The 19472-nt window shown below is 40.1% G+C and overlaps 1 protein-coding gene and 1 non-coding gene across 7 annotated transcripts in view; both read right to left on the bottom strand.

Annotated features, from left to right (window-relative positions):
- DCC (DCC netrin 1 receptor) overlaps positions 1–19472 on the bottom strand; it is a 1219152-nt gene that overhangs the window by 402516 nt on the left and 797164 nt on the right. The gene's annotated exons all lie outside the window — the stretch shown is intronic.
- On the bottom strand, positions 8187–8259 carry TRNAE-UUC. Its single transcript has one exon. It is a non-coding gene; the product is annotated as a tRNA-Glu (tRNA).

Here is a 19472-nt window from a genome sequence, read left to right as displayed (position 1 = left end):
AAGTTTGACTCCTGGCTACTACACAAGATACAGCAAAATACTGGGTTGGCCAAAATGTCGGGTCAAGTTTTTCACACCATCTTACAGAAAAACCTGAACAAACTTTCTGGCCAACTCAATATGTGCTTGACCTGTGTTCCATGTTCACCAGCATCAAGTAAGAGGAAGGATGGATGACATTTTTTTTTTTTTTTTCCTGAAGTAAAGTAAAAAGAATCTTGGGATTGCAATTAGGAAACAGCCTATATTCTCCATCAGTTAGTAGCTGGGCAAGAGTGCAAATGGGTTAATCCCTAAAGTTGCTGTTATTAAGGTTTTATCATCCTAGGAAGCAACAATAACTTCTATCTCTGTTTCTTCTCTCTCTTCTTTTTTCTACTTTTTAAGAAATTTCTCTCCTCCCTCCCCTTTTTCCTTTGAAAGTGACTCATCCAAATTTGAGACTGAATTTGGAACCCAATGACAGCCTTCCCTGATGGTCCAAGGGTGAAGAATTCACCTGCCAATGTAGGGGATGGCTTCCATCCTTCATTTGGGGAGATCCCACATGTCCTGGGGCCCCTAAGTCCATGCGCCACAACTACTGAAGCCCATGAGCCACAACTAGTGAAGCCTGTGCACCCTAGAGCTCTGCAACAAGAGATGCCGCTGCAATAAGAATTCCCAGCACAGTAACCAGAGGGTAGCCCTCACTCCCTGCAACTAGAGAAAGCCCGCATGCAGCAATGGAGACCCAATATAGCCAAAGCTCAGTAAAAAAAGGGAGACTTTAAAATTAATAAAAGAGAAAACATGATACAGAAGAAGTTCGGAATTAGAAAGTGAAAGTGAAGCTCACTCAGTTGTGCCCAACTCATTGCAACCCCATGGACTATACAGTCCCTGGAATTTTCCAGGCCAGAATACTGGAGTGGGTAGCCTTTCCCTCCTCTAAGGGATCTTCCCAACCCAGGTCTCCCGCATTGCAGGCAGATTCTTTACCGGCTGAGCCACAGGGGTAGCCCAATTAGGGTCACTGTTGAAGACGGGAGGCTCAAAACAGTGGAATTCTGTGTCAAGGTCACTATTGATTACTTGACCTTACTATTACACTTCTTGACTCTGAATTTTTCCCCCAGTGTCAAAATGTAGCCTGAACATGCTTCTTCTTTAATATGACCATGAAGACACGGAACACAGCAGATGATGCTCATAAAATACTTTGAATTCTGTTAAAGACAGAGTCTAAAACTGAAGAGGAGGACAGGTGGCACTAGCCCCTGTTGTGACTATTTTACCATCTTAATAAACATCAGCAGTGTCTATGTTGAGCAAAGGTACAATCTTAGGATGGAAATTTACACTAGAAAGATTCATAAATCTCCACCTTGAGAGACAGCTCCGACAATGAGACTGCAAGGGTTCACCAGAGTCAAACAGGGCTCTGTGACATGGTCTCTGTGTGATCCTGAATAAGATGCTTAACTTTTTATGCAGTATTGCAAAGAGGGTACATAAAGAACAACAGGCCAGAATAGAGTATGCAGAAATAAATGTGAAAAAAATCCTGAAAGCTTCTCAAGAAAAACAGAGGGGAATACACTCATATACTCGGCTATTGAAGGAGGAGGCATTTCTAAGAATATGACAAGAATAGAAATCAAAGGAAAATCTTGATAAATATGACTGTACTGGAACTAAAACTTTTGTATGGAAAAGCATAGTAAGTGAGACTGAAATACAAATGACAAACTGGGACAATATTTTTAATAATATTACAAAGGATTGGCTTGTCTGGTATGCAAATAGCTGTCACAAATCAATTAAACTAACCAAGAAACAAATTCTGAGAGCATGGGGCAGTAATGTTAGTATATAACTTTTATTTCAATATATTTGAAAATTTCTATTCTTATCTCCTCCTCAGAGAAATTACTGTTTTTAGTTTTTACATTTTTATTGAAGTACAGTTGATTTACAATGTTGTTTACTTCCAGGAATACAGTGAAGTGATTCGGTTCACTCTCTCCCTCTCTCTTTACACACACACACACACACACACACACAGATATATTCTTTTTTTATTATTTTAATAGGTTATCACAAGGGAAATATTAAATATATTTCCCTGTGCTACACAGTAAGTCCTTATTAATTATCTATTTTACTCCTAGCAACAATTAATTTCACCAAAAATAACTATTTCAATATAATGGATGTTAACATAAAAATACAAAGTACTGTGACCTTCACCTTCAGGAATACAAAGATTCATTAAGCTTCAGTGAGAAAGAAACCATCATTCTCACACCTTTGGTTACGTAAAGCTAAGAGTAAATGATATACTCTGTTCACAAGTAAATATTTTGACAGAGGGAAACAAAGTCACAGAGTTCAGAGCTCCATGCCACACTTACTGAAACATTTCTATATTACAAACATAGTTTGGGATTCTGTAGCTATTTCTTAGTAAGCATGAAGGTATGGTTATGAACATTTCCTCCTTTCTCGAGAGGTGTCTGAACAGAGATCACAATATTACATTTTAAATAAATCCACTGAAGGATGACTAGAAAATAAAATAAACAACCCCAAAACAAGATGAAGCAGAGGAGACATCTTTGGTCCTCTCTGCCACCCTCCTATGTCGTAACTCAAATATGTCAACTGTCTCTTCTGGGGTTTAAGTCTCTTGGGTAAAGTTAAGGGATCAGAAATTTGGGAACTGTAAAAGTTTTCCTGGTGAAGGCTCTCTGAGCAATCATTCTGTGCTCTCAGAAGAGGACGTACCCCTACCCAGATAAAAGCACGAGGCTATACTGCCTTATACAATAATTCTCTATGTGTTAGAGAATTAACAAAGAATGCAATGTAATTCTGCTAGATCTGAGTCATAGAGGTGATTGTAAATATTAAAAAACAGAGGCAGAGAGGCAAAAATGAGCTAGATTTAGTAACTTGCTTCCAAAGAAAAGAGTATATGCAAAGGGAAAAGCTCAAACTTCATGGTAAAACCCTGGCAGAGTTAGTTTACTACTTAAATTATCATACCCAGTGATGAAGGGTAGCGATCACGTAGCCCTGATGTTATGTGATAGGAAGGGCATTATGCCTCTATGATATTTCTTCTCAAAACCCATAACCTCAGTCTAAATCGTGGGGAAAGCTTCAGACAAACCCAGATCGTGAGAGAGTCTACTGGATAGCTGGCCAGTATCATTCAAGATCCTTAGGTCAAGAAAAACAAAATAAAGACAGAAACCATTATAGAGTGGGGAGACATGACATCTAAATGAGAGCAGTATGCTGGACTGGATCTTGAGGCAGAAAAATAGTATTAATGGAAAAACTGGCAAAATCCACATAAGCTCTAGAGTCTATTTCATAGTAATGTACAAATGTCAGTTTCTTAGTTTTGAGAAATATACCATGGTAATGGGAGATGTCAACGGTGGGAGAAACTGGGTGAAGGTATACAGCAACTCTGCCATATCTTTATAACTTTCTGTAAATCTAAAAAAAAAAAAAAATCACAGTATATAGAAATAGTTTATTTAGAAAGGGAAGGAAGAGCCATTGCTCTAATTACAGTTGCTGGGTCAGCCCTAATGCTCTTATTTCTGGTGTTTCTTTAAAAAGCTGAAACACATGATTTAAAAAAAAAAATGCTTATCTTTTAGGAGTACACCATTTCATTCTGAGTGAAGAATTAAAAAAAGAAAAAAAAAAAATGAACAAGGGCAATGTTAGGTTTCAGGACTCTTCAGTGTGGTCAGAGTGAGCATTTATCAGCTCGTGTAGAAAGATGAATCGAGGAGGGTAAAATGGATGCGCACCACCCAGACTCCCAAACACAGGGCTGAGTGACAAAGCACCCAGGCGGCAACCATCAATCCAGAAGCCGTCACCCCAGCCGGGGCACACATGACTCACGCCGATGCGCCCGTTTCACCCGGCGCCGGTCTTGCTGTGTGTCCACTCTGTATTTCATCAGAGGGAGTGACGCCTCGAACGCCAAACTAGATCCTTGTTTCCTTCTCTTTTTCAAACTGTGAAGCCGCTCATAGCTGTTAGTAGTAAAATTACCAGTGACTGAATGGAAAGGCTGGCCTGATGAATTCCCAGGTAGCATGGACCTGGAGCATCACGAAGGTCGCTTGTCCTGTGTGGTAAGGAGATGGACATGTGTATCACTGTGGGTTCTATGGCCTGTGATCGGACCCTGGGTAACTCTGTTTTGTGTGCTTCCTCAGGAAAGAGTGGGAACGCCATCGAGGATGGTAAGAAAATGAGAAGTAATTAGCCCTAAAGTAATTAGCAGTAAAATTAAAAAATGTGGATGGGCGTTAAAAAATCTACAAACAAATGCTAGAGGGGGTGTGGAGAAAAGGGAACATTCTTGTACTGTTGGCGGGAATGTACATTGATAGAACCACTACAGAATGGAGATCCCTTAAAAAACTAGGACTAGAACTACCATATGACCCAACAATTCCACTACCAGGCTTATACCCTGAGAAAACCATAACTGAAAGAGATGCATGTACCCCAGTGTTTGCCGCAGCACTTTTTATAATAGCTAGGACATGGAAGCAACCTAGATATCCATCAACAGATGAATGGATGCAGACATTGTGGGACATATATACAATGGAATACTACTCAGCTATAAAAAAAAGAACCCATTTGAGTCAGTCCTAATGAGGTGGATGAATCTAGAGCCTATTGTACAGAGCGAAGTAAGTTAGAAAGAGAAAGACAAATATTGTATATTACTGCAGGTGTGCGGAATCTAGAAAGATGGTACTGATGAACCTATTTGCAAGACAGCAATGAGACGCAGACATGAGAACGGACTTATGGACAAAGTGTGGGAAGAAGAGGGTGGGACAAATGGAGAGAGTAGCATGGAAACATACACACGGCCAAATGTAGGACAGATTTCCTGCGTGACTCGGGGAACTCAACACCCACCTCTGTGACCACCCAGATGGGTGGGACAGGGTGGGAGGGAGAGGGAGGCTCAAGACGGAGGGGCCATATGTGTATCTGGGGCTGATTTATATTGATGTATGGCAGAAACCAGCACAATATTATAAAGCAATCATCCTCCAATAAAAACTTCAAAAAAAATTATAGATAGGAAGACTTACTTTTTATAAATGTATTAACTATGGGGAGGGGATAAAGTGATGAGTATAAGGATTGGCTGATGGAAGTCAAGACAACACCCAGTAAAATTTACTGAGGAGAACATATGCATACCAATGATTCAGATAAAAGGACTAAATAACCAGAGGAATCCATTAAATCCAGGCAGTTAAAGATATGTTTCTAAAAACTCACATATCACAGGCCATGCTGGTCCAGGGAAGAATGTCCTGGATCACTAAACCCAGGAGGAACTTCCACATAAAATAATGTGCCCTCTAGAGATAGCAATTTGATTCCAGCAAATGGGTAAAACCTACTTTGGTCAGAAACTTCAGCTTCTTTCTCCCCTAAGGCTTTTCCCCATCTCGGACTATCGCTGATGAGAAATAATTTTGAATTTCACTTCACACGCTTGCTTTTGTCTATGTCCTGCTTGATGTATTTTGGATTAGAAACATGGTTTAGTTTTATTGCTGTTGTTTTGGAGGATACTTATGCTTACATACTCTTTTTCTCTTACTTCCTAATTTGCTTGTATTCAGGTCATTTCACAATTTTTAGCCCATTAAAAATAGGAAATGTAAGTCACTAGGCACTTTCATTGCCATTTGTCTCTGTAATAACCCCATCAAAAGGAAGCTATATGTAACTAGGTAACAAGTGTGGCAGGTTTCTCTCTGGCGGATGGTTCACCAGGGACCATGCTATACGAGCATTTGACTAACCCTCATGATATCAATGGTAAAATTTAGAGATATGTATTAAAGATCTCATAAGTTATCATAATGACATATTAGGGAGCTTCCGTGCCATTTACACTCTGAATTTATTATCTGCTATGTAACATATTTATAGCTCCTGCTAAAACAACCACTTCTAAATTTTGAGTAGATCCTTGGGGTGTAGGATACTGGGATTTGTTCAATAAATCAATGGCCACACTTCATATCCTTCTTGGTTTTATACATTTCAGTGAAATTCCATCCTCAGACCTCGCCTTTTCAATCTTAATAATCCAACCGCCTCCATCACCACACAGTGACATTTCCTTCCTCCTCTCCCCTTAGCATACATTAGTCTTTATACAAAAATTCATTCTGCTCTCTCGATTAGTTTCCCTTGTTGAGTATATCCACTCTGTCTCCTCTTTTTTTTTTTTTTTTTTGAGCAAATTGAATAGCCCACTGTTTTAAAAATATAAACATGCTATTGTTTTTTATGATGATAAGAAAATAAAAACTCGTCTTCTAAATCCTTACTATTAACTCAGCATGCTATTGATCTCTTTACATTCTGCTATTTTGGGGGGCATTCTTAAGATGAGGACACCTTCAACAGTCTCCCTCACCCCATTCTGAATTCTCCTTCTCAGCTTCCTCTCATAAAAATGCCACCCATACGGAAATGTCATGCTGAAATCTGGCAAGATAATTTCTGTGAAAGAATTCATTTTCACCTCTGCTAAATGAATCTGGGTTGAGACTGAGCCATGCAGATAAAAGCTTGTTTAATTTGGATTTTAGCATATGTTTTTCTAATATATATTTTAAAACTGAGCAAATCTGTTTCACCCAGACTGAAATAGTTTTATATGTGGAAAATTTCCTTACACAATCTGAAAGGAATAAAAAGACATAAAACCTTTTATCCATCTGAATTACAGTTTGTCTCCGGAGACTAAAAGCTCCCTTGAGAAAAAAGGTACATACCACATTCATACATGTATCCATTCATTCATCTATCCATCTGATCTTTGATTCACTTAAAACATTTTTGCTGATCACCTGCCAAGTATCAGGCTCTGTTCTAGGGGACGGAAAACTACTAGACAAGATAACTACCTTCTCTCTTGGAGCACATATTCTCCTGCCCTTCTTGTTAACTGATTCAATGTTAAACAGAGCAGAAGCTCTAATGACCTCGGGACAGGGAGATTAGGCACTATTTGATATGTTTTTGATCCCTAGGGAGAAACAAACAAACAAAATCAACAAATCAGTCTGAGAATGAAAGGCAGCACAGGACATTGGTTAAATTCAGATTCCAGAAAGGGCTCCTGTATTTATCTGTGTAATCTGAATTGACATCCACTGTTGAGGAGCAAGGGGGTTGAAGTGTGAATTACCAGGTCTGGCACGTCACTTGACCATGAGGATATCTCTAATAATTCTTCAGTGGTCTTAAAGACACAGCTTCCAATTACAACTTTGTTCCAGCTGAGCAAGAGATTTTTTTTTTTTTTTTTAGGTTGTAAGTGTTCCTGGAGAGCCTCCATAAAACTCCCAAAGAAGTGACAGCGTGACTCTTAAAAGTCATTTTCTTTAATATACGTATCTAAGTCTATAAGGGCTACATAAGTATTGCTCTGGGGTGATCCACCTATGTCATACTGACTATTTTACTAGGGCCTCTTGGGGTGTGTGTGTGAACTCTGCTCTTCCTGCTTAAACATAATTTGTTATTTGGATGCAATCAAAGAAAAATATATAATCAACTTCATATTTTTCATCAGCAAATATTTTTCCAAGCAAAAATAAATAAATACAGTTCCCAGACCCCAATCAGTCCTGTGACGTCACAGATATGCGTCATCACACAGGAAACCTCATCTCTCTGCCTGTTTCCTCACCTACACACACGGTGCGTGGTAACAACAGTCCCTAACCCCGCCTTGAAAGTCAAGCAAGTGAAAACTGGCAAAGCACACACAATAATGCCTGACTCATGGGAAGCACCTATGAGCTTCTGTTAAATAAAGGAGATGCCCAAGAGGAAAAGATAACCAGGAATTAGATCACCAGACGGTGCCTACTCATGCCCGTTTCACCAGTGCACTCCGTTGGCCAAACACTAATCTTCTGCTTCCATTTCTTCACTTTAAAGATAAGTCTAATAACATAAACTCTCATTGCCTCTTCCATTCAGGAAGGATGAGTCCAAATAACTTCCTGATCCCTGAAGAAAGGTGCACAGTTAGAAATAACACGCTACTGCTTTTTTGTTCTCTCTCTCTTTTTTTTATTTGGCACACTACATGGCTTGTGGAATCTTAGTTCCCTGACCAGGGACTGAACCTGGGTCCTCGGCAGTGAAAGTGCAGAGTCCTAACCATCAGACCACCAGGGAATTCCCTCACACTCCTGCTTTTGCCTCTCAAGTTGCAGCCCCAGGGGGAGAATGTAGGCTGGAAAATGATATAGACAATGGCCAACAAGGTTTATTGTGATAAGAAATTGTATCATCACTTTTTTACATTGTTTTAGTCTTTATTGAATTTGTTACAATACTGCTTCTGCTGTTTCTATATATATATATATATATATATATATATATTTTTTTTTTTTTTTTGCCACTAGCTATGTGGAATCATAGATCCCTAACTAGGGATCGAACCCATAACCCCTGTACTGGAAGGCAAAGTCTTAACCACTGTGCCACCACAGAAGCCTCTCATCACTGTTTTCTGAATGATAACTATGTGTCAGGTACTGTGCAAATCAGCATTGTAAGGGGATTCTCCTGTAATTTTGCATCATGAGAGGTTCAGGAATACACCCAAGGGCACCGATAAAGTGGCAGAGAATGCCTGCAAACCCCAGCTCGTGGCTGCAATTGATATGATACAGTATGTACAAGCGCAGAGAATATTACAAACACTGACGCCATCTGTAGCTGCCTTCCTGGTATTTGAAAATGAATATTAAGTGCTGAGTGTTGTGTGCTTGTCAGGAAAAAAATATATATTAGGTAGAAAAAAGGAGTTAAAATGATTAAAAGTCATATTTCCTAGGTGGAAATTATTGATGCATTTGCAGTATTTAGTAGCTTGTCAGAGTTGCAGCCTTATTTTGCTGTGAACCCACAGGCACATCGTTAGTGTTGTCTTTGAATTATTCACTAATTCAATGACAGAACTGTAAATTCTTTTCAGTCTATAAGGTATACAGCCACCTGTTATTTCGAAAACCTAAGCAACGTTTATTTAGTACATGATAGAATGAAGTAAGTTCCCACTGTATGAATCACAGATGCTAATTTGCTGGCAGAAATGTAGAATGATATATTGTACAGTCCTGGCAATTATGTCAGAAATCAGTCTAGAGTAATTCATTAACACCTTTTCTTCAGGAAAAAAAGGAGGAAGCTGACATCTGTAACTAATATTATGATCTATGTTATTTTATATTATGTTTTTGATTTTACAAACAGTAGGCAAGCATAAGATAATTGAATGGCTAATTATTAAAATACTCAGTTTTTTTCATTCAGTCACTGCTCAAGAATGCAGATTCGTTTTGCAAATTACAGGTCTTATTTTATGGATGAGGAAGAAGGAAAATGACAATGTTTGAGAGACACGTTAACTCCTTCGGGGCCTGATGCAGCCTGTAAGGATGTGTCTGATTCTGTATAGTATCTATGGGATTTTGTAGAAAAATCAAACCCATTTAAATTAAATCAAGTTTTAAAGGTACTAATAATCCTATTTAATTTTAAATCATACTCTGCTTAAATTGTTCTGAAATATATATTTATAAACTTAAAGATACATTATTTATTTAAATATATTACTAAAGAATTATTAATTTCAGGAGCCCTCTGCAAAATGACTACGGTGGACGTTACCCTAAGGTGATCTACATGACCTCAGGTAACTAACTGCATGTCCTCTGAACACAGCTGGACTCCTCGTCAACAGAATATTGCAAAGTTGATGAGACAGGCACTCCCTTAACTTATAGGACAAAGGTGAGGGAGTCCTCACTCTCATAACTGTGTGCCTGCTCAGAGTTGTGTCCAACTTTTTGTGACCCCATGGCCTACAGCCTTCCGGCTTCCTTTGTCCACGGGATTGTCCAGGCAAGAATACTGGGGTGGGTTGCCGTTTCCTCCTCCAGAGGATCTTCCAGACCCAGGGCTTGAGCCTGCATCTCCTCTGTCTCCTGTACTGGCAGGCAGATTCTTTATCACTGAGCCACTCTTACTGTTACATAAAAGTTTATCAAGCTTTGTCTTAGCATACTGAAAGCAGAAGATCTTCCGCTGGCCTTGAAGAAATGAGCAGCCAGTGGGTAATGAGAAGTAAGAAGATGGGGCCCTTGCTCCTATAGCCACAGACAGACAGATTCTGCCAACAGCTTTGGAGCATGAAAATGGGCCATTCCCCAGTCAAACATCTGATGAGACCTCTACTATGACTAGCATCTGGAATATACCCTGGTCGGACCCTGAAACAGAAAACTCAAAACAAAGCTGTTCTTGGACTCCTGACCATGGATTCTGTGAGGTAATGGAGGCATGTGATTTTAAGCTGCTAAGTCTATGGGGATATTTTATGCATAAATAGAAAACTATTACAGCAATTTATTATGTTGGTCAAGATGAAAAATTCCAGAAAGGTCAGTTATTGCTCTCCTTTTCCTAGGAAAGTGGAGCTCACCAAACCCACTAGAGAATGTCTCAGTTGTCTTCAGGATAGCCCTTTTGAGCCTCAACATTCAACATATATCATGGATATTATTAATTCAGTTCCTCCTAAGAGTATATTCTGAGAAAAATTAATTTTTCATTCATGCACAAAGGATTTAACATTATTAGAGACTTGGTGCTTTTGAACTGCAGTGCTGGAGAAGACTCTTAAGAGTTCTGTGAACTACAAGGAAGTCAAACCAGTCAATTCTAAAGTAAATCAACCCTGAATATTCATTGGAAGGACTGATGCTGAAGCTGAAGCTCCAAAACTTTGGCCATCTGATGTGAAGAGCTGACTCATTGTAAAAGCCTCTGATGCTGAGAAAGATTGAAGGCAAAAGGAGAAGGGGACGACAGAGGATGAGATGGCTGGATGGCATCACTGACCCAATGGAATGAGTTTGAGCATGCTCCTGGAGACGGTGAAGGACAGGAAACCTGGTGTGCTGCAGCCCATGGAATCGGAAAGAGCCAGACATGCTTAGCGACTGAACAGCAGCAACAAAAACAACAGAGACGTGGTAAGCCTACGGTAATTCTCCAAATAGTGTTTAAACAATGAGGTAACATTTTTTTCTAACTAAAAAATACTTCATTGAGGGATGATTTCTGTTCAATGAACTGCACCCAGTTGAAGTATACAACTTGATGAGATATATGAACATGACACATATATGAACATGACCCATAAATTGCTATCAGAATCACTAAATGGATCCTATCTGTCAACCCCCAAAGCTTCCTCATGTCCCCTTTTCACTCACTATAAAGCAGATTCTCAAAATTCTTTGGTCATGCTGTGAAACTGAAGAAATATTCCACTAAAAACTCCATGTCTTGGAAACCCCCTTTTTCGGTATAATGACTACAACTTTACAGTATGGGAATTATGTGTGTTGCTCCTTCTCTGCCCACACAAACACACCTGTATCTATATCACACGGAGTTTTACTCTTTATGGGCATATATTTGTATCTAGTGCTTACATATATTTTACAACCATAGAGAGTTCAATTTCTGTTTGACTCAAAAGGAACAAATCACTGATCATGTTTGTTGAAAGAGAAATCTATTGAAAATACAGTCATAATGACCACTTATATTTATTCAGTGACTGGCTCTCAGTAATTAACTGACATCACATACTGGAAAAATCAATAAGAAAAATACCCATGAATAGCTTTTCTATTTCATCAGCAGAGGTTGCTTGCTCTGCCTCTGTCTTAGTATCAGGCCAGCTTGAGCAGCAGAGCTTAGGCGACACCTGTCATAATCAATTAGTCAAGTAGAAAATGGTGTAAAAGAATGGCTTGTAGATTGAGAGCAATTCAATCACTCTCAAATGTTCCCTTAGGAAGTGAAAGTCTGTTATTTCATTTAGCCGTCTTTGGATTGCTGAAAACTATTTCCCCCATTCAAGCAAGCTAACAAATATAAATAAATATAAGAGCTTTGGGAACATTTGAGGGAGGAAAAAAATACACAAAACTTCGCTCAGCTGAAAGCAGCTCTCAGCCCTGCATGCAGTAGTCCTCACCATAACCACATCAAAAGAGGAAGAGTGGACTAAGACTCACTAGAGACACGAAAAATGATTCCTACATCCCTAGAGAATCTTATTCAGACTTGAGATGAGGGATGTCAAAGTCAAAATGCCATATTTCATTGTCTTTTCTTCACAGAATAAACATGACATCTTAGCTGGCATTCTTGCTATGTGACCTTTAATTCACAAACCCTAACGAAAGAGTTTTGTAGGATGAATCCTGACTTCCCGTATTCTTATTTTGTCTTTTCCTTCCTCTCATTTCATGAGCTTAAGGTTGCCAAGGTACATCATCTTTGGAAGAGCTTTTTCCCTAATGTGGTCCCTCCCCCTGCCAGTCCCCTCTACCAGGGAAATTCAGCCTGAGAGAATGGCATAGGTTTGATGTCAGTCAAATAGGCTGAGAAGCAGAGGTTCATGGAACACGTCTGTTGAACAGACAGACGTGGAGACACCACTACACAAACACATCCTCAACCAGCAAAAACAAATGAATGAGAGTTTCCAGCAGTTATGAGTCCCTGGTGTTATTTCCTTGTCAGACACGCTGCCTATTCACCAAACCCCTAACAATCTAGTACTCGTGCTGAAGAGGGGTCCCGAGGAAGTGACAACAGGGGCAACCCTGACATGAAGGAGTAAGAATCGGCTGCCAGGAAACACAGGGATAGGATTTTCAGTGTCGCCTTGAATGCTTGCAAACATCACCTACATTCGTGGATGGAGAATGTCACTCTTGTTCCTGCAAGCCCATTGCTAGTCACAGGGTCAGAAACGGGGTTTAGTATGTCTTTTCTTTGAAATCTCTAGGTCAGGTATATGCACAAAGTAAATCGCTCTAAGAAAAATTAACACTCTGAAAAGTGTCAAAAAAAATTTCTTTTAACTAGAGTCTTCTCACCCTAGAGTCAAACTCTGAATTAAGAGATAAGCCGTTCACTGGGTCCTTAGGTTTTGATCTACCAACAGGATAAGCAAAATCCAGATTTGTGGGTAGAAACTGGGTCACTCAAGGTAGCTCTGTGGATCTCTGCATCTCCAATGACTTGCAAACAAATCTTGTCCATTTAAGAAGTGTGAAGCTCTAGTAATGTGATCCTCATGAAAAGCATTTATTTACACAGGCTTATACATTCAGACTGAGAGTCAAACTCACAAGCCTACAGGGTCCGAAAACTCAGCATGTAAATGCTACTTCATTATTATTCAGTTAAATCAAGCTTAGATCATATAAAACTATAATTAAAGCTGAAAAAAACACGATTAAATGACTATAATTAAGTGTACGTCCTGCCTTATTGGACTGACTATCCATAAAGATATTTAACGTACCTTTGCCTTGTCAACACATAGGCTGATGTTTTAACAAACACTCAGCACAGCAAAATATCATCCACTGTAGATACATCTTTCAAATCAGACACTCAAAAGAGACAGGCAGCCTTAACTTGCTTTGCTCATTTTTGTGTATGATTGGCTTATAATAAATTCTTTTCACACACCCACCTTGCCTGACTCTGTTAACCTAGCTGGCGCTCCAGGAATATGCTGACAATGTGCATGACCTGTCCTCTTCATTATTCTTTCCACCCCAAGTCACATTTCCTCCTGACCCCAGCAGCTGAACTCTGAATGGAACTCCTCTCCTCCAGCTCTTCATCACTGGCACTGTGGCTGCATTCCTGGCTCTGACCTCTGGCTTCACCTAGATTTGTCCTGAATGGGTGGTTCCCTAAATGAGGAGTTTTGGAGACTCGTGGACAAGTCTTGGAGAGCAGTAGCTCCAAAACCCCAGTGTATTCTTCTGTTCCCTTTGTTAATTGGAAAGAAAGAGAATGGAGTGGAGTGGAGAAACTGCTTCCTCTCTCATCTCCTCTGCAACGTTTACAAAATCTGTGTGACCTATGGAGCCAGGGGTGCGATCTCATAAAGAGAATCTTGGAGAAAGAATAATATCCCCAGAGAAGCAGTAAGTCACAAATGTGGACAATTCCCGAAACAGAAGGCATACAAAGTCCATTAGCCAGAGGATTCAGTCCAATCCTGAGGACTCACTGCTGAATCTTCTAAAAGGGTGCTCGGCAAAAAAGAAGGAACACAGCTAATAAGGCTAAACAGCACTTGGGTTTTCCACTAAAGTCTCAGGGATAATGTGAATTTACAGCATTGGCATTACATTCAGATGTCTTTGTGTGGATGGTTTTATATCTGGGATGGCTTAGGGCCCCATCTTGGTCTTTGTAGGAGCTTCTGGGGCATCAACGAGAGCAGTGAGGGCTGTACTTTGGTCCAGGCTCTGTCCGATGTGACGGCGGGCAGCACAGCAGCAACCCATGAGAAAGCAGGAAAATGATGAAGAGCACGTGGAAGCTAAGAGGGCTATTGGATGCCCACGGATGTGGAAGTTTAGAAGAAGGAAGTCAGTACGGAATCTTGTTTGGCCTTTAGTAAAAGAGGCTCTAACCAGACGATCACTCACTGTTTGATTATTCTGCTTCACTCATTTACAGGTAAATAGCTGATTTGTCCAGGCGTCCCAGGTGCCTCAGTGGTAAAGAATCTGCCTGCCAATGAAGGAGATGCAGCAGACGTGGATTCAATCCCTGGGTCGGGAAGAGCCCCGGGAGAAGGGCATGGCAACCCACTCCAGCATTCTTGCCTGGAGAATCCCATGGACAGAGGAGACTGGTGGGCTACAGTTCGTGGGGTCACAAAGAGTTGGACACAAATGAAATGACTTAGCACTCATGCACCAATCAGTGGAGGGTTTTGGAATCACTGTCCCTGTTTTCAGAAGAAGAACCCTGGAATGACAGGCTTGTATCAGAAGTGAGTCCATAACAAACAGCTGCACCACACCTGTGCTGACATCAGGCCCTGTCACCTCTCTGCGCTTCACATCCCTGCCATGTGCCTACTCAAGCAGCAAGGCACTGCTGCTATCAATAACAAGCTAAATTGCATTTGACAGCCTAAATGAGCAAGATACATATTGGGATAAAGTATCTTTGACTTTTATAATGTTGTCACCATAACTATCTATCTGAGGAGGAAAAATGATATACCGAGGGAGAATTAGACTTGAAAAAAGAAACCGTTAAATGTTGACACCATCCCTGCCTGTACTTCTCTGCATGGAATCTGAAAGTCTGATGGCTTCAAGGGAGTTTGCACCACCAGCTCCGGACAGTCAGGTATGCCCAACTGTCCCCATGTCAGGATTCAGTAACCTCAAGTAACCTTAACTCAAGAAGTAACCTTCTTGAGATTGGTCATGGTGACTATATTCACATCAAAGAAAACTGGTCAAGGCTTAAAATCAGGTGTGTTTTCCATATCATCACATCACTGGTTAGACTCCTCCTCGACTTTGATTTCTCCCTGGGAAATTTGCTTATTTAAAAAAATACAAAAATTGAAGATGATACTGCTTCCATCTGCCCAAAGTCTTCAGCTTTGTGATCATGCTGCCAAAGATGAGCAAATATGCACATAAGCAGGGCAAGAAAACACATTTTCACTACAAAAGTATCCAAAAAACTTGCTCTCTACTAGACAGTGGTGAACTGCAGGCTTTTTTATCTCCGCCAAAATATAATGTAGCTACAAAAACCCCCACAATAACTCAGAGATGATACCATGCTTCCAAGTTCCTTAACAGGCTTACACAATTTAGAACATCCACTTTGATCCATGTTGATTCCTTTTCAAGAGTAATGGCAAATTCTGCTTCTCCTGCGTAGACTCCATTCTCTGTCTAAGTGTGACTCGTCTCTTCAGAGCTAAGGTAGTTCTTACCATCTGTATCACTTAATTGGCAATCAGCAACAGGAGACACAAGAGATATGGGTTTAATCCCTGGGTTTGGAAGATCCCCTGGAGTAGGAAATGGCAACTCACTCCAGTATTCCTACCTGGAAATTTTCATGGACAGAGGAACCTGGCTGGCAAAGTCCACAGGGTTGCAAAGAGTCGGACACGACTGAGTGCGCATGCGCGAAAACACACACACACACACACACACACACACACACACACACACACACACACATTAATTCCTTTATGACATCTCTTTGCTTGAATCTGCCTCTCCAATCAAACTAACCTTTCTTGAAATCACTGGTGTTCTTGAGTTTCTTGATAGCCTACAGTGACTAGCATGTCAGAGGCTCTTGATTATGTATGTTGATTGAGACTTGGGGGAAATTTTCCCTGATCCTGCTCATCAATAATCACTCATGCAGCCAGATCATCCAAGTGTCATTTCGGCACATCCTTCCTTGGCAGCCTCATGTGATGTCAATAATTTGTCAGCTTGGATTCTCCCTGTAGTTTTCCAATGAGCTTAATTTATAACTTGTTTTTACCTTTGTCAGTGAAAAACAACTTCAACATCCTTCCAAGTACAGTCTAAGACCGCTTGCCTAGCAATCCCTCAACTGAGCATTCCTCTCTAACAGTATTTATTAGTTACTTTTCCTTAATAAATTATATAATTATGGGTTTTCAATGCCTGTTTGACAGAATAAAGAAATACTGTGAACATACTTATTTTCATTTTTTCAAAGATAGGACAAGCACAGTATGCTGGTGTTGCAATTCATTTACATTTTAAAAGATGACTATATCCTTTGTTTGAACTTTTACCCTCAACATCCTCCTGGCAATGAAGAGGGATTGGGTACCACCCCTATTCTAAAGTTCTGAAGTTCCTCTGTGTCATTTTCTAAAGCAGTCTTTTAAGTAGTCTTGAAAATGAACTGAGTGACCCCATTAAGCTTAGATCTTCAGAAACTCTACATTCACTCTCCATCAGCAAATACTATACTTTTCCTCTAACTCAGTCTCCCTCAAGGCTTAACTACAGAGTAATTTGGATGTCTTGGATAAAACTGTGTAGTTTAAAAATTAGCACCACACTAAGACCTCCAACCATAGAAATCAAGGAAGAAATGCTATCACTTAGGAAGGCAGGAAAACATCTATAATCAAAGGTGAAGAAAAGATGGATGCAGTATGGTTCAGGATTTAGCAGATGAGAGGAGGAGTAAACTCAAGTGTGTTTGATACATTTGCAGGAAGCAAATGACTCACCCCACAGAACCCAGATAACCTCATACTAGGAAAGGCCCATGGCAAGGTATGGGCTGCAAGCAGGACAACTGTTTGAAGCTTTGTGTAAGCACACCAAGTTCCCTCTGTTCCTCCCCTAACACAGTCACCTTATTTGTCCTCAGGCAACCTGGGCAGGGGTAAAGAGGTGGAGTCCGTGCAGCAGTTAAAACGGAAAAGCTCTAGACTTGGGACACCAAGCAACAGAGAAGAGGAGGAATAAAGTGTGAGATGGGAGACGGAAAGATTACATAAAATCTGCCCCCTGGAAAGGAGAACTTCCACACTTCTTCACCCACTTGACTCCAAAACCTCGGAGCCAGACTGATAAATAGAAAGGAGAAGGAAGAGAATTTCACTTTGGGGACTCTGAACCACAACAGAGTAAAGACTAAAAGAAGCTATTATTTTGAAGATCACTCCTAAAAGATAGATGGCCATGTGACTGTCCTAAATGGAAGCATGAGATTTGATCTTTCTGCCTACATACACAATGTTTTCACAAAATATTTAGTGCTTCACTTTAAAGTATTCATTGGTAGCCTAAATTCTAGAAGTATCTCTGACAGGAGTATCTCTGACATGAAAGAGACGGAAAAAATGTAAAAGGGAACTTGGAGGAAATACAGATGACTTGCAAAGAGATCAGAAATAATGTCTAAAATCAAATGGCAAATATTGAATAATATGGATAAAAATTTCATATATTGCTGGAGGGATTATAAAATGGTATTTGATTTTTAAGTATTTTGGTGAACTATTTTGGAGTTCCATATGACCCAGCAATTCTATTCCTTAAAAATTAACTTTTATTAGAGTACAGTTACTTTACAATGTTGTTAGATTCGACTATATAACAAAGCAAATCGGCCATACATATAAATAAATCCCCTCTTTTTTGAACTTCCTTTCAATTTAGGTCACTGAGTAGGGTTCCCTGAGCTATACAGTAGGTTCCCATTTGTTATCTATTTTATACATGGTATCAAGAGTGAGTGAGTGAGTGAGTGAGTGAGTGAGTGAGTGAGTGAGTGAGTGAGTGAGTGTGTGTGTGTGTGTGTGTGTGTGTGTGTGTGTGTGTGTGTGTGTGTGTGTGTGTGTGTGTGTGTGTGTGTGTGTGTGTGTGTGTGTGTGTGTGTGAATCCCAATCTCCCAGTTCATCCTACCTCCCACTTTACCTCCTTTGGTCTAGCAACTCTATTCTTAAGTGAAAATAAATATGCTAACAAAAACCTATTTGTAAATGTCCACAACAGCTTTACTGATAATGGTAAAAAATCAGAAAAGAATCTCAATAACTAGCAATAAAAAACAGATAAGCAAATTGTGACCAATGGTATAGTATTCAGCAATAAAGTAAGAATTATTGGTACACATAACAACATGGATTGCCCTCAAAAAATGAGGTTAGGAGAAAGAAGTCTGATGAAGAGAGGCAGTATTGTTTGAGTCCACTTATACGAAACCTGGGACTTCCCAGGTGGCGCTAGTGGTAAAGAACCCCCCTGCCAATGCCGGGGACATAGGAGACCTGGGTTCGATTCCTGGGTCGGGAAGATCCCCTGGAGGAGGGCATGGCAGCCCACTCCAGTATTCCTGCCTGGAGAATCCCATGGACAGAGGAGCCTGGTGGGGCTACCGTCCTCAGGGTCACAAAGAGTCAGACACAACTGAGCAACTAACACTTCACATAAGTGTACGCAGCTGTCAAAATTCAGTGAACTAAACACTGAAGTGTTTAGTGCATTTTGTTGCTGTTAATTATGCCCCAATTTAAAAGTAAACACACACACACACAAAGTAATGGAGGAGAGAAATTGTGAGGTACCAAGGAATTAAAGCATTAATCTGCCAAAATAGAAATCGGTGTGTAATATCTAAAAGTAAGAGCTATACACAACAGCTATTTCTATTATTTAGAAATACAGAGGTAAATGCAAGAAGAAGCTAAACATTTGAAAATGATTGCCTTAAAAGAGGCAAGTCATCTCAGCTGAAAGAAACCATGAGAATCCCATGCTTCATTCCTGCCTCTTTTTCTCTCCCCTTTCTTCTGAGTTTAGCAGACTTAAATATATATTTTTAAAAATAATTTCCTGGGAACACCCTGGCAGTCCAGTGGTTAGGACTCCATGTTCTCAGAGCCAAGGGCCTGGGTTTAATCTTAATAGCTGGTTGGGGAGCTAAGATCTCACGTTCCACACAGCAA

Source organism: Cervus canadensis, chromosome 23 (assembly GCF_019320065.1).
Source record: "Cervus canadensis isolate Bull #8, Minnesota chromosome 23, ASM1932006v1, whole genome shotgun sequence".
Taxonomy (NCBI): Eukaryota; Metazoa; Chordata; class Mammalia; order Artiodactyla; family Cervidae; genus Cervus; species Cervus canadensis.
Note: the sequence above shows the minus strand (reverse complement) of the source record. Positions and strands in the feature narration are given on the sequence as shown.